Source organism: Mus musculus, chromosome 14 (assembly GCF_000001635.26).
Source record: "Mus musculus strain C57BL/6J chromosome 14, GRCm38.p6 C57BL/6J".
Lineage (NCBI taxonomy): Eukaryota > Metazoa > Chordata > Mammalia > Rodentia > Muridae > Mus > Mus musculus.
The window spans coordinates 122,270,776-122,286,591 of NC_000080.6; the positions used below are offsets into that span (position 1 = coordinate 122,270,776).

The 15,816-nt window shown below is 45.3% G+C and overlaps 1 protein-coding gene across 5 annotated transcripts in view; it reads left to right on the plus strand.

Moving 5' to 3' along the window:
• Clybl (citrate lyase beta like) overlaps positions 1-15,816 on the plus strand; it is a 231,241-nt gene that overhangs the window by 99,782 nt on the left and 115,643 nt on the right. For 2 of the 5 annotated variants that reach the window (XM_030247994.1, XM_011245174.3), the window contains exon 1: positions 9,316-10,099. The exons of the other annotated variants lie outside the window; for them this stretch is intronic. The gene's annotated coding sequence lies outside the window, so the exon portion shown is untranslated. Of the gene's footprint in view, positions 1-9,315; positions 10,100-15,816 lie in introns of those variants that run through there. 5 annotated transcript variants of the gene reach the window in all.

Sequence of the window (15,816 nt, forward strand, 5' to 3'; positions counted from 1 at the left end):
CCAGGACAGCCAGGGCTACACAGAGAAACCCTGTCTCGGAAAAAGAAAAAAAAAAAAAAAAAAAAAAAAAAAGTTCTGTTTTTCCATGTCCCTTCCTGTGGGCCTTTGTGACTAAAAAGAGTTTTTCTGTCTTTCCTGCATTTCCTTTCTTATCCTCAAGACTTGTCTTTCTTTGAAATGCTACAGGCCCAGGTCTGGGGCTTTGAGGCACGCACTTGCCCAGCAGAGGCAGAGGCAAAGGCCCTGGGTGTCGTCCCAGCACTGCAAACAAGAAAGGCTTATAGCCCCTTATAAATTGTCAGCTCCTAGAGATCACTCTTCCCTCCCAACCTAAATCAGAGTTTATTCTGTGTCAGTTCTCTCAATATAGAAGGAACCGTGTGCACGCAGCATGAAGGACTGTAGTTGTGCGCCACAACGGGGCGGAGCTTTACTGCCATCTCACCCTATCTATTTGTCGGTTTGTTTTGCTTTTAAGGAGATTTGAGATTGGCCAGCCTCCCTTACCCCCTCCGGAGGCTCAGAGCCAGGCAGCAGGGTCCAGCAGGGTCCGTTCTGGCCTGGGCAGTCACAGGCAGCACAGAACATTTGCTCCTTCCCAGACCTTCTGCTCTCTTTCTCTGCCCCAGTGGAGCCGGGGAATAATAAAGCTGTTATTTATACTGTACGGTAGTTTCATCAGTGGCCTTTGTCATTGAGACTTTGGAAGACAAAGTAAAGGCATGAGAGGGGTTTGTGGGAGAAGTACAGTGTGTTGGGGGGATGGGTCTCAAGGGATGTTGCTCATCCAGCCCTCCCCCTTCTCCCAACTCCCTTTCTTTCTCTTTTACTACAATGCCCTTTCAAATGTTTTATGTGACCTCTGACCTCCCAACCCCTAACCCTTCTGCTCCCATCGTACCAGCCTCTCTCAAGGTGCCCCTCAGGGCTGGACGAGTCCATGGCTCCCCAGTAAGTTTCGCTCACGGTAGGGAATATATGAAATCAGTCACTTAATAAAATTTTGTTAGTTTATTGTCAGTGCCGACGATCAAATCTGTCCCATCGATCGGTGCTTCTCTTTGTCTTGACACAGGGTCGCCTATCATCCAGACTCGCCTCATACTGTGTAGCTGAATATAACCGTGAACTGTCGGTCCTTGGGCCTCCACTCCCAAATGCTCTGATTATAGACATAAACTAGCACACCTGGCCCCAGCTCCTGGTTTTGTTTTGGGTTTTTGTTGTTGTTGTTGTTGTTGTTGTTTTAATTACACTTATTAGTTTGTGTGTGCCGGTGTGCACTTGTGGGAGTCAGAGAAAAACGTGAGGTTGGGTTTCCCCTGTCATGTGGGTTCTAGGGAATTCAGACTGTGAAGCTTGACACCTTCATCCTCTGAGTGGCATCTCGCTGCTACATAGCTCTGCTTCCTGTGCTGAGATGACAACCATGCGTCATCAAGGGGCTTGAGATCTGAGTTCTTCATGATCGTGTGCACAAAACTGCGTTACTCTGTGTGGCCCTGGCTGGCTTGGAACTCGCTTTGCAGACCAGACTGGCCCAAAGGCACTGTGAAGGCAGGTAAAGTGTCTATTTAACATACCTGTTACAGGATACGTCTGGCATACCCGCCCTCTACCCTGAACTCTCCAGTCCAGGAGCTGGGCTCTCTGTTCCTGTTCCCCAGAGGTTCCTTCTGATACAATCCAGACATTGTGGTTACCTCCCCGCCTGGCTGCTCTACTAAGTTCTCCTCTCTCCCTTTCTGTACCCCTCTCCCCACAAGGTCCAGGGTCTGGACTTTCCCAGATGCATCTGCCTCTGGCTATGTTTCCCTTATATCTATAATACACTTTCTCCTCCACCATGCCTAGGAGCAGTCCTGTCCTGCTCTGTCTGTCCTTTCCATTCCTTTCCCGATTGCTTGCTCTCTCTCTCTCTCTCTCTCTCTCTGCAAGCATGAGCCATTGCCTGGCCTAAAACATGTTTTAAATTACACTTACTTGTGTGTGTGATTGTGACACGTGTGTGCATATGCTGTAGCTGGTATTTGCTACTTTGTGGCTTCTCTTTTCCCACTCTTTATCCCCCTGGCTTCCTTCCCTAACACTAGGTAGGAGAGAAGCGAGGATAGAAGAGAGATAGGAATTAGGAAAATCCAGAATCTAATTTCTTTCCTTTTGTTTCTGCTTTGACATCGGCTACTAAAAAACCACATCCAACAACTACCCAGATGGTCTAGTGGGGCTCTAGCATTTATATACCCTCTGAAAAGTTACCAGATTTCCAAATGTCACACAGTTGCACCTGGCAATATCATGCTTCTGCTAACACATGAGGCAAATCACAGTCAGCCCCACATCCCTAAACCTGGGACTAAAATAAAGCATATTCTTATTACTGTGGGTTTTAAAAATTTATTTCTATTTTGTGTGCATTAATGCTTTGCCTGCATGTATATCTGTGTGAGGGTGTTGGATCCCTTAAACCAGAGTTACAGTTGCCAGCTATCATGTGGGTGCTGGGAATTGAACCCAGGTCCTTTGGAAAAATATCCAGTGCTCTTACCTGCTGAGCCAGCTCTCCAGGCCCATTTCTGTGTGTGTTTTTTATTTTATTTTATTTTTTTAAGAAACCAGAATTCCAGAATTTTCACTATAGTAGATATATATGTCACAGTGTGCATGTGGAGGTCAGAAGACAATTTGCAGAAGTTGAGTTTCTCTCTCCACCTTGTGGATCCCAGAAATGGAATTCGGTTGTGTTGTTGGTGGTGGTGGTTTTGTTTGTTTGTTTGTTTGTTTGTTTTGGTTTTGTTTTTTGTTTGTTTGTTTGTTTTTGGGTTTTAAAAAAGATTTATTTATGCATATTAGTACATTGTCACCCTCTTCAAATACATTAGAACTGGGCATCAAATCCCATTACAGATGGTTGTGAACCACCACGTGGGTGCTGGGAATTGAACTCAGGACCTCTGGAAGAACACTCGGTGTTCTTAACCACTGAGCCATCTCTCCAGCCCCACTTTTTTTTTTTTTTTTAAATTATATGTAAGTACACTGTAGCTGTCTTCAGACACCCCAGAAGAGGGGATCAGATCTCATTACGGATGGTTGTGAGCCACCATGTGGTTGCTGGGATTTGAACTTCGGACCTCCGGAAGAGTAGTCAGGTGCTCTTACCCACTGAACTATCTCACCAGCCCCAGACCCACTTTAAAAAAATTTTTTTTTTATTTTATTTTATGCACATTGGTATGGTTTTGCCTGCACATATTGTCTGTGTGAGGTTGTCAGATACTGGAGTTACAGGCAGTTGTGAGATGCCATGTGGGTGCTGGGAATTGAACCAGGATCATCTGGAAGAGCAGTCAGTGCTCTTAACTGCTGAGCCATCTCTCCAGCCCTGGAATTCAGGTTCTTGGGACTTGGTGGCAGGCATGGAGCCATCTCCCAGTCCAAATCTCGTTTTTCTGAGACAGGGTCTTTCTTTGAACTTGAAGCTTACAGTTTTGATAAGTTGGATGGTCAGACTGGCATCCTACCTTCCCACTTCTCCCTGGCACTATGGTTTCCGATGGGAGTGGTCATGCCTGGTTTTTAAGTTCCTTTCATGATGATGACTTCTGCTGTGATCTTGTTGCTTTCAGAGCGAGCTACACGCCTGTGCGTTAGGGCTTTTGCCATAAAAGATTGACTGTCAGCAAACTCTGGGAAAAGAGAATGGGAACCAAGTGGAAGAGCTAGGTAGTGACTGCCCCACCCCTGGGGCCTGAGGAAAGGGAGAAACAACTGTATTTCCCCGAGGATGTAAGCTTTAGGGGCTTGCAGGTGCTGATCCTCTGCTGACTGGGTTGTGGACTTAAACAGAGATTTCCTGTTTTCCTTGATTTGTGTTTGGTGGTGTGGGGACACTGAATCCAGGGTCTTATCTATGCAGCAGAAGGTCCTGGGTAGCCCAGGCTGAATCCAGGGTCTTGTTTCTGCAGAAGAGGGTCCTGGGTAGCCCAGGCTGGCTTCTGACTTAGCACACCACATTGTGGTTCAATATGAGTTTGTGTGTGTGTTGATTATTGATTCAGCATGAATTAATAGCATGGAACTCTTGGCTTCCTTGGTGTGTGTCTTCTGGGGCTTGAACCCAGGACCTCTCACATGCTATGCACACAGTCTCCCCCTGAATTCCATCTCTAACATCTTGCCCCCTCTTCTGAATTCAAGTTAACAGGCCGTTTTCTTGGTAATTTGTAAAAACTCTGTTATTAGTTTGAGTCTGTTGTGCTGCTTAGGAACAGAGTATTTAGCTATGTAAGAAAGAATTGCTGCCTAAGTTCTATGTTCCGCAGCTTCGCAGCTCCTCATTTAGTGGTGATTCGCAATTGTTTATGCAGCTCATGCGTGTGCTTAAATACTGTCCTGCTCAATATTAATCCTCAATGCTTGCTGTTCTGACACTGGCTGTGACAGCTCACACTGCCAGGCTTGCTCCTCAGCTTCGTGGCGTCCATCTCCTGACTGTATACCAAGATATGTATGCACACACACGTGCACACACAGCCCTGGTGTTCATTATGTATATAAATGTACACACACAGAACCCTGGTGTCCATTCTGTATGTATGTGCACAAATACACACACACATAACCCTGGTGTGTATATATATATACACATACACACATATGTATATATTCAATACACACACACACAGACACATATACACATACATACACCACATACACCAGGTGTCTACTTTGTATATATGTGCACACACATACACTCACACACAACCCTGATGTTCTCTCCCTGTTTATCTGTCTGTCTATCTCTCTCTCTCCATATATATATATATATATAATAAGTATATATCCATATAAATGTATACATATAATATATGTGTGTACACACACAACTCTGGTGTTCTCTCTCTCATATATATACATATAAATGTACTATATATACATATAAATGTTATATATATATATATATATATGTGTGTGTGTGTGTGTGTGTGTGTGTGTGTGACCACACACACACCCTGGTGTTCTCTGCAAGAGCAGCAACTTCATTTAGAGCATCAGACAGTTTATACTCCAAGGGTTAAGAAGAGTCACCTAGCTGGGCGTGGTAGCACACACCTTTTATCCCAGCTCTCAGGAGGCAGAGGTAGGTGGATTTCTGAGTTCAAGGCCAGCCTGGTCTACAGAGTGAGTTCCAGGACAGCCAAGGCTACACAGAGAAACCGATAAAAACAGAAAAATTTAAAAAATAAAAAAGATTAACAGAGATCCTCCAGCCTCTGCTTCCCAAGTGCTAGGATTTCAGGTGTGGGCTATCATGCCCATCCAACATTATTTTTAAACTTTAAATCATGGTTGATTACATTTATTTTTTTTTATTACATTTATTTGTTTGTTTAGCATGTGTGAGAGAGAGGGTGTGTATAGGTCAGAGAACACTCGTGGGAGTTTGTTCTCTCCTTCTACCATGAACCAGCTCATCTGGGGTAGTGGCAAATGTTCCTACCCACCATGCCGTCTTTCTGGCTCTTGAACACTTATTCACAGTGCCGTTTCTCAATTTGTAACTTTTTACAGATACAAACTTTATCTCTTTGCTCACTCTCTGCATAGGCTCGTGGTTTTAATGATCCTTTTCAACAAACTCAAGCCAGACATTAGGCTACTATGTTAGTTAGGGTTTCAATGGTGTGAAAAGACACCATGACCAAGGCAACTCTTACATAGGAAAACATTTAACTGGGGCTGGCATACAGTTTCAGAGGTTTAGTCTGTTATCACCTTGGCGTGAAGCATGGCAGCATCCAGGCAGGCACGGTACTGGAGAAGGAGCTGAGAGTTCTATATCTTGATCCAAAGGCAGCAGAAGGGGATTGTGTGTCACACTGAGTGTAGCTGGAACATATCTAAGACTCCAAGGCCTGTCTCCACAGTGACACACTTGTTGGAAGCCAACTAGGCCATACCTCTTAATAGGTGTCACTCCCTATAGGCCGTGCCCCCATGGGGCCCTTTCCTTTTTGAACCACTAGGCCACCTTGCGGTCTTGTTGCTGCTGGTTGCTCTTCGTGGACAGTGCATCTTAAGGGGTGCGGTTTGGTTCGGTTCCCTCTTTGCCTTGCATCACCCTGTGTGCGTACCTTCTGCCACAAGTGGGTATTGACACGCAGAGCCTACTTCTGTTTCCATGGCTGAGAGCTATTTGGGACCACAGTGTCAACTTAGAACCCCCGAGTTCTGAGGCTCCTGCTGCTACTGGTGCTTGGAGGGTCTCCTTTCTTCCTTCAAGCTACTCAGGGAGACCATTTAAATTTTTTTAAAAAAAATTCATTATGATTGTTATTTGATAGTAATATGTGTGCACACACAAGTGCCAGGACACGCATGTAGAAGTTGAAGGACAACTTTGGGTGTTGGTTCTCTTTCTATCATGTAGGTTCCTTGGATTGAACTGAGGTCATCAGGCCTGGTGGAAAGCACCCTGTGTAAGACTACGCTCAGAGCCAAACCGCCTCCGTCTTTTGGAATTCAGCTGTGCCTGATGACAAAAGATCATTTCAGCTTCAGCTGGTGCTTATTCATCATGCGTATCCCCCGGTGGAGGGGTGGGGAGAGTCACCTGAGTATCTAGTCCTCTATATCACATTGATGTGCAAATCTGCCCTAATTGCACAAGGCCTAGGGAGGGGCTAGAGTATAAGGTCCAGGTCTAATAGAGGGAGGGCTCCGTCTGTGTGGAAATAGGAAAGCGATCATCCCTGCCTGATACAAATTTTCCAGCATGATCTTTTGGTGGGAGCACCCTCAGACGGTAAGAAGTGTCCCAACCATGTTCTATAAAGTTGCCCAATGAGCTCATAGACCTCGGAGTGAACTTGGTAGAATTGTATATTGGGTTGTCATTGGGACTGTAGGGGGAAGGCTAGACATTGCTTACATATTGTTAACAACAGACTTTATCCACTGAGGCTTCTCGTTGGTCTTAATTTCATTGTTTTATCTTTGTGTGTGTGTTTGAAGGCCAGAGGTAAGTGTTAGATGTCTTTTTCAATTGCTTGACATTTTATATTTTGAGACAAGGTCACTTATTAAAAGCCTGGTGCTCAGTGATTCTGCAAAATGAAGGGGGAGTACAGGCTCCCACTGCCACACCCAGCTTCTTTGTGTGGGTAATGGGCATGCAGGCTCTGGTCCTTGGGGTTCCCTAAACACTTCACTGCTGAGCTAGCACCCCAGCAGCTCCTTCTGTCTTTTGCTTAAGGTTATCCAGGGTTTCTGGATACTTTAGACAGGAGGGAGTCTGCATCCACTTAGGCTACCACAAGATTTATTTACCATGCATGGCAGCTCTTGCCTTTAATCCCAACACTTAGGAGGCAGAGGCGGGCAGATTTCTGAGTTTTAGGCCAACCTGGTCTATATAGTGAGTTCTGGGACAGCCAGGGAGATGTAGAGAAACCCTGTTTCAAACAGACAAACAAACATGAAAATTGTAATGTTTGTACTCTGTAGCCCAGAACAATAATCTGTCTAGACCAGGTTGAATGAATGAAATTTCCACTTACTGATGCAGATGGAAACAATATTCTGGCAAGCCCTTGCTTCCTGCCTCTCCAGGAACCTGCTTGATTTTATTTTTGAGGTAGCGTCTCCATGGATAGTCCAGGCTGGACGTCCTTGTGAGTCAGCGTCTTGAGTGGGGCTTTTGAACTGCCTTGTTCTGCTATGCTTGATGTTTGCAGGTGGTGAGTGAGTTCCCATACTGTGTGTGTGTGTGTGTGTGTGTGTGTGTGTTCCCACAGCACTCCTCCCTAGAGGAAGGATTAAAGAATGCAGCGACCCGAACAGGAGTCTGCTTCCTTCCCTTGCTTCCTCTGGGTTTAAGAAAAGCTTGTCTTTGATGAGATTGAGCCCTGGGCTCCTGTTTTACATTTTCTGTTAGATACCTTGTCTGAGGCTGGTTATTGACGCCAAGGCCTGTTTTAATTCTCACTCCTCTGCTAATCAATTACAGCGTTTATCCATTAATCGGGTGTTCCGACAGGGTCAATAACTGCTTCTTGGATCCTGTGTGAGATTGCACATCATCAAACTAGGAATGAGTGAGATTTAAAACCTGGTGTGACTTCCCCAGGCTGGCGGAATAACAGAGCAAAGCCCAGCCAGTGGGTTTTAATATATTGGGGGTGGCAGGACCCAGGATTTCCTCCCCAAGTAGTTCATAGCAAGGCTCAACGTTCCTGAAGTGTGGACAGGTGTGCCTCGGTTTAAGAAAAACAGAAACGTTAAAGAGCAATAATTGTCAGCGCATCCCCACGACCACATTCACTGTTGTGAACGCACAGATTTCCTCCTTCATCCAATAGGATCTCGGCACCTGGTATAGAGGATAAAGAAACTTAAGGCACAAATGTTTGCTAGGTAAAAATTCAACCCCAAATTTATATCAAATACCTTATTATAGTGTGAGGGAAGTGGAGATATTTTATGGTTGACTTGCTCTATATAAGTATCCTTGGGCCCATTTTTCATGTGAGCTGCAAATCCATATTCCCTTCCATGTGGACAGGCCACTTACTTCTCCCTCAGTCTCCAGGACATGCTGCCACATACACAGAGCCCGCAAAGTGTCATAGACTCAAAAAGTCTTTGCTAAATGAAGAGTTAAAAGTTTCTGAGCATAAGGATGGTTCTGGGTTTTGTTTTGTCTTGTTTTTCGTTTTTAATGACAGATGTACCAACATTTGATTGTCCTCTCATCAAGGGCGGGGAGCGGAGACACTTGTGTAGACTTTTCCATTCTCCTCCGTGTCACTTGGCTGTCGTGGTCATTGTCTCCCTCCTCGCTCCTCTCCTCGCGCTGCAGTGAGCTCTGTCATTCCCTCTCCCTCTGGACTTTTGTCCCCTTTGTTTTTTGCTGCACCTCAGAAGCCCATCACTTCTTTCATCTTGGTCCCATTCATGCGTGAGGGAACAGTGGTGTCCTGTTGTGGGATGTTCCGCTGGGTTTCAAACAGTAGGGTTTCCCTTTATTCTCCTCCGAGTCCCACAATGGGCTGAATGTCTGCTGTAGAATGCACACACTAATATGCCAGGTTATTTGGTTTCTAAGAAGTCAATAAAAATACTACATTTAGGTTCGGCCCTTGGCTCCCTCCACCCCTCCCCTGCTTTTTAAGTCTTAAATATGTTTCTTTATTTCTGATGGTAAAACACACTCTCCTATATTAATTCAAGGAAAGTGAATCTGGCTGTGTAGTTACTTTTTTTTTTTTTTTTTTTTTTTTTTTTTTTTTTTTTTAACCATAGGCAGCCAAGACTTGGAGAAGATGCCAAAAAGAATGACTTCCCAGACTGATCTTGGCCAGACTTCCTGGTTTAAGAAAGTAGCACCCGTCTGCCTTCTCCAGTGTGTCTCATCCAGACTATCTTGTTTTATTCTTGTTTTGGGGTTGTGTGCGTTGGCAGGGGTGAGTGTGCACGGAGTGTACATAGTTAACAAACAAGGCCCGAAGACCAGCAAAGCTGTAAAAAGTCAAAGAAATTTTAAGCTTGTGATGTCTCAACACACTGAACTCAGGAACAGTCTTCAAAATCGCCCTTAGTGATGCATAAAAGAGAAAACCTGAGCAGGCGCTACTGTGTGGTACCTTGCCTAGGCTATGCTGTCAGGGTCACTTGCCACCGGGGTCCTATTTAAAAAGGGATCGGGGTAGTTGGCTCAGTCAAGCATTTCATTAAGAGGGGGGCTTTGATTAATTCTCTCCTTTGGTGCAACAGATAATTTCAGTAAATGTGTAATGCTCTCTCTGCCGGCCAGGGCCGCAGTAGAGACTTAAAGTTCGGGCTGCGCCCTGCTGAGTGCTAGCATTATCGGGCCTACTTTGCTGTGATGAAGAGGAGCGCGTCCCACACAGTGTTCTAATCCTTGACAGGCGAGGCTGGCCTTTCAACATGACTGCTATCTGGGACCCTGAGTTAGGAAAGCGCGGTTGGCCTGCAGTCTTAGTAAAGCCAGGAAAGACGCAAGAGTACAAAGTTGGCGCTTTGTTGTTTTCTGAAAGATACGTGGATCACTCTTGCTCGGAGACTCATGGTTTGGGTAAGTTTCTGGACTGCAGGAAACAAAGCAAGAAAGGGAAAATTGCGGGCCAGCAATGAGAGCTTTCTCTGCTGTCTGGTGCCGGTGCTAGTGCCGGGAGGCTGGGGCTGGCTGGGGCTGGCTGGGGCTGGTCAGGGCTGGGCCAGCAGTGGGAGCTTTCACTGCTGTCTGCTGCTGCAGGGGAAGCTGGGGCTGGCTGGGGACAGGCAGGGTCAGGTACGAAGCCCTGGTCTATTGTCAGTTGTTTTCTTTTGTTTACCAACTTTTTTGTTTGTTGAGAGTCTGTCAGAGAGATGAAGGGATGTTCTGAAGAGAGCCAGTGGGGAACGTTAACTTTGGTTGTTTTGATCTAGGGCTGTGTCGGGAGGGGGGGATAAAGTGCTTAGTGTAGAAACTCAGTCACACCTATTGTGTTTTAAAAGCTGGTTTGGGAAATGTGTGTGTTTATTTATTGCAAATGCAAAGTCTATTTGGTAGCCATACATTTAGGTGCTTTGAAAAGTTGGATTTGGGTTCTGAGGGACCGGAACGGCCCCCAGGGAGGCATTGTGGTGATGTGTGAATCCCCCTTCATTTTCGGCTTACTCCCTGGACACCCTGGATCTGTGTTTAGGGCTCTTGCCTTCTGCCCTGTTAATCCAGGCACTGCACATGCGCTTGGAGCAACAGGCGAACAGTCTGTATTTAAGAGGATAGTTTGGGTCTGTAGTGGGGATCCCTTATTTGCCATTTTAAGCGTGTTTTCAGTTGTAAGTAGCAAGCTTGGTTGCTTTTCATGAATTTATACACCAACTATTTTTTTTTTAATGCTAAATTAGGGTGAGATTTTTAGAATTAACTTCAGAGTGTGTTTGCATGATAACTGCTACAATTCTTCTAAAAGCTTAACAACCAATTAACACTTTGAACAAATTATTGTGTGATATTCTGCTTCTTGTTGGTTGTTTTTTGGTAGTAGTTTTGGATTTAAAGAAAAGATGAACTCATGCGCTTATCAAATACTATTTATTAAATACCGACTTTATGTCAGGTTTCCAGTATTTCAACATCATTTTGATGTCAGTATAATTGCTTTTCAACTTACATGTAGGACCACAGTTGTAAACGGCAGAAACTTCTCGGTACCCCTAGTATTCAGTAACCAGCTTTAACTGTCCATGGGGTGCAGCATGTCTTTGGCCTGAGTTTGGGGCCTTAGTCCTTGGGGCACTGTGACTGGTAAATGTCTCCTGATGAATGCTAGAGAAACCATGGCGGCTTAGTGGTGGTGTAGCAAGTGACCACTGGTGGTCACTTGTTTTTCCGTACTTGGAAAAAGAGCCAGCAAGCAGCTCAGGCTGGGAATGAGAGTTCAGTCCCTAATGTGGCCTGGCCTACAGTGCACACCCATAGCAACCGCTCCCCCTCCCCATATCCTCTCTGTTTTCCTGAGAGTGTCAGTTACTAACATTCTGATTTCCATCAATTACCCTGAGAGATAGGGGAGTCAGCAGGTGGGTGCTGCTTCTGTGACCAGCAAAGAGTTGTAATAGCATCAGTGCTTCATTCCTAAGGCAAGTTCCTCGAAGGCCTCAAAGACCTGAGAAGCAACTCACCTCCTTTGCTGGTTTGAGGCAGTCTCAGACTTTCCACTCAAACCCAGGACCTCACACATGTTAGGCACAGTGCTCTACCACTGAGCTGCAACCCAGGTATTTTAGAACGCTTCCTTTAACGCTCCCTTTAGCAGGTTTCCACTTCTTCCCCTTTGCTAGCTGCTGCTTTCCCAAGAAATAAGCTTGGCACTCACTGAGACAAAGGAACACTCTTCAAAGTGAGCCCAACTCAGACTTTCCAGGATGGCGGGTCCTCATAAGACAAAAGAAGGGACATGTGGAAGACTTTCTCAAAATTGGAGCATTATGTTCCTCTGGTCACTTTATCTCTGCAATCAAGTGGTAAATGAAATTAATTCCCCTTTGCCTGCCCTCCCCTTCTCTCTCTTTGCTCCTCTTGGTTTTTGAGGCATTCTCCCTCTGTAGCCCAGGCTGACCTGGAGCTCCTAGTAATCGTTCTTTCTTGGTCTCCAATGTGCTGAGACTATAAACATGTGTCACCATGCTCAGCTTAGAAAATTGCTTTCCTGACCCTGGCTGCATCTCTCAGGGAACGACACATCAGTTCTCTCTATTTGCAGAGGACATCAGTGTTACTATTACAGGCCCCACTGCGTGTCTTCCCATGAGTTATGTGATAGTCTCCAAAGTTCATTCACTTCAAATCCAGCCCTTCTCAATACAGAAGGCAAACAGAGCGGGCTTCTAATCTGTTTAAAACACTTGTTCCGTCCACTTTGAACATTGAGAACACCTTCCTGGGCAGTCATAGTCTGGAAGCACTATCCAGACTTGCTAAGGGAGCCAAGGAAACCAGAATGCAAGGGGTCAGCAAAGCATCTTCTTCCCATAAGGCAGGATGAAAGGCTGCCTTATAAATCTAAATGGGAGTTCTGAAACTGGCAGAGGTGTCTTTGTGTGCTGTGCTGTGCTTGACATATTGTGGCTGATGAGCAGATGTACTCAGTCGTTTATATGGAGATAATGTATATGCAATCCCAGCCCAAAGACCCTCTGCTTATAGGTCAGCTTGAAGCCTTTCTTCCATGGCTTTGAGGACCAGGCCCTTTAGTTAGCTACCTGTTTGACTATTGGTCATGTTTAAGGAAAAAAACAAAAAAAAATCCAAAAAACCAAAAACCACAAGGATTGTTGGGTGGTGGTTACCCTCAGTGTGTTTCTCTGCATCAGTTTTTCCCGGGTCAGTGACCTGTGTGGCTCCGGTCTCATGGGTCTGTTTGGGGGCCGTGTGTCAGCTGGATTTGATAGACTTCAGAAATGAACATGAAGGCAGGAAGATGCATCATAGTGCTTTGCCCTCTTAATGGGTGCAAAGAAAGCAAGGGACCCATTAGGTCATTGATGAAGCACTCTCCAGAAAAAGACTCCTTTGGGGCTGGTGATAGAGCTCAGTTGGCAAAGTGCTTGTCTAACATGCACCAGGCCCTCCATTTTAATCCCCAGCACCACTTAAAAACCAAGTACTTGTGGCTCAAGTGCTTGTAAACTCAGCACTCGGGAGGTGGACGGCAAGGTAAAGAGGCTCATGTCACCCTTGTCTACGTAGCCAGTTTGAGGTCAACCTGAGCTATGAGACCCTATTTCAAAAAAACCAAAAAAACTAATTCCTTTTTTTTTTCTCTGTCAGTTAGCAGAGTCTGTGTTACTTCTGTTGATAACATCAGAAGGAAGGGAGGGCCAGCTTTCAGCTCATACAATGTGTTACTGCCCCAAGTCACCCTACTGCTCTCATGGGCATCTCCATCGGTACTGTCAGCATCGGCCTAGCCTGTTAGTACTATCACTGAACCTGCTGCTAGATGGAGGGATGGGGCTGAGTGCCATCTGAGTTGTCTGTGTAAGTCCTTATTTCCAGAGCCACAACAGAGGAGCACTCACAGCCACAACCAAGGATCATTCACAAGTGGCTTCTTGGTTGGGCTCTAGGACCCCACTCTCCCAAGCTTGTGACTGTCACTGTGGTTAAAAAAAAACAAAACAAGGGGAACAAGCTGAGTTTCTGGTAGGCTCTGCAGGAGGCTAGTGCATGGGTCCTCAGAAGTATCCCTGGCCCTAGGCTCATTGGTGTCTTTGGTGAGACCCCAAGACAGGCATTTTCTCTTACCTTTCTCAGGACAGGCCTGGCTAAGCTGGGGTGCAAGTGGTGGACTACATGAGCTTGGCAGGATGTGGGCTTCCAGAAGCCTCCGAAGAACAGACCAGGATGATCCTTCAGGGAAGGGAAAGGACATAGAGACCATAGCCAAAGATCGCAGGAGGCTACTCGTAGGCCAAAAACACAGAAGGCACACAACCCCTTTCTCAGGGTCATAAGGATGAGGGCTGAGGTAGGCAGCCCTGAATTTGTTATGTTTTTCATTGATATTGGTCAGATACTGGAAAGTTGCACTATTTGAAGAAAAGCAAGGAGTTGGAAGACTCATACGGATTAGGGAAAGTAAATATAAATCCAATAAGGGCCCTCTAAAAGTTGAGATGGCCCTGGGAGATGTCTCCGAATCTCATGCCCTTGCTATACAAATGGTAATAGCTTAAGCTTGAATCCCCAGAACCTACATAAAATGTGATATTGTAGCACACATCTATGGCAAGATGGTAGGCAGAGGCAGGAAAATCTCCCAAGCTTGAGACCCAGCCTGGTATAGGCAGCAGTGAGAAACAAAGAGAACCTGCCTTAAAAAGGGTGCATGGAGACTAATACCCTAGGTTGTCCACTGACTTGCACACAGGCACCATGGCACATGAACACACATACATACATGCACACACATCATAAATATGTTCGGCACATAAGCAAATGGTTGAGATAATAAACCAGATGTGGTGGCATTCACCTGTAGTCCTAACATTCGTGAGGTAGAGGTAGGAGGGTCAGAAATTCAAAGTCATCTTCAGCTGCTCTAAAGTTCAAGGCCAGGGCTGTATAGTCAGATTGTATTAAAAATAAAACAAGGACTGAAGATGTACCTCAGCGGTAGAGAATTGGCTTGGCATTTATAAGGCTCTGGATTTGATCCTCACCCTGGGGGTTGGGGAGGGAGTGGGAACAGTTTTTATTTTTATTTATTTATTTATTTATTTATTTATTTATTTTGGTTTTTCCAGACAGGGTTTCTCTGTGTGTAGCCTTGGCTGTCCTGGAACTCACTCTGTAGACCAGGCTGGCTTTGAACTCAGAAATCCACCTGCCTCTGCCTCCCAAAGGCTGGAATTAAAGGCGTGCACCACCACCACCCTGTCTGATCTCTAATCTTAAACACACACACACATACAGAGAGACAGAGACACAGAGACAAAGACAGAGAGACACACAGAAAGAGACACACTCAGAGGGACAGAGAGCCACAGGCAGAGAGACAAAGAAACATAGAGATAGACACATAGATAAATTAAAAAAAAAAAAAAAAAAGAATAGAGGTCAGAGACAGCCTAGGGTGTCTGGTACTGGTATTGCCCTGTTTAGGAGAAGTAGTTTATTGTTTTCTGCTGTTTGTCTTAGGCTAGCTGGCCCAAGAGGCTCTGGGGACTCTCCTGGCTTCCCATCTCACTGGAGGAGGTGTTAGGATTGCAGGTGCACTGTGCCATGTCTGGTGCTCTGTGGTTCTGGACATCTAGACTCAAGTCCTGCCTGTCTGCACAGAAAGTGCTCTACTTGCTGAGCCAGCTCCCAAGACCCTGTGTTTTTAGCCTGTTAAAGAGTATATGGAGGGCTGGAGAGATGGCTCAGTGGTTAAGAGCACCAACTGCTCTTCCGAAGGTCCTGAGTTCAAATCCTAGTAACCACATGGTGGCTCACAACCATCTGTAACAAGATCTGACTCTCTCTTCTGGAGTGTCTGAAGACAGCTACAGTATACTTACATATAATAAATAAATAAATAAATCTTTTTTTAAAAGAGTGTATAGAAAAAAAACCCATAAAGCTAAAATATTAAAATATGGGCATTTATTACCCTTTCCTTTTCCATCCATCTCAACAGAACATTATGGCAGAACTAAAAGTACTTAAAAATCAGTCAGTTTTCCTCATAACTGTTGAGTTTTGGACCCTGGACCAACAGCTGAGGTGCATATTTAACATACCAAAGTGGACCTGGCCTC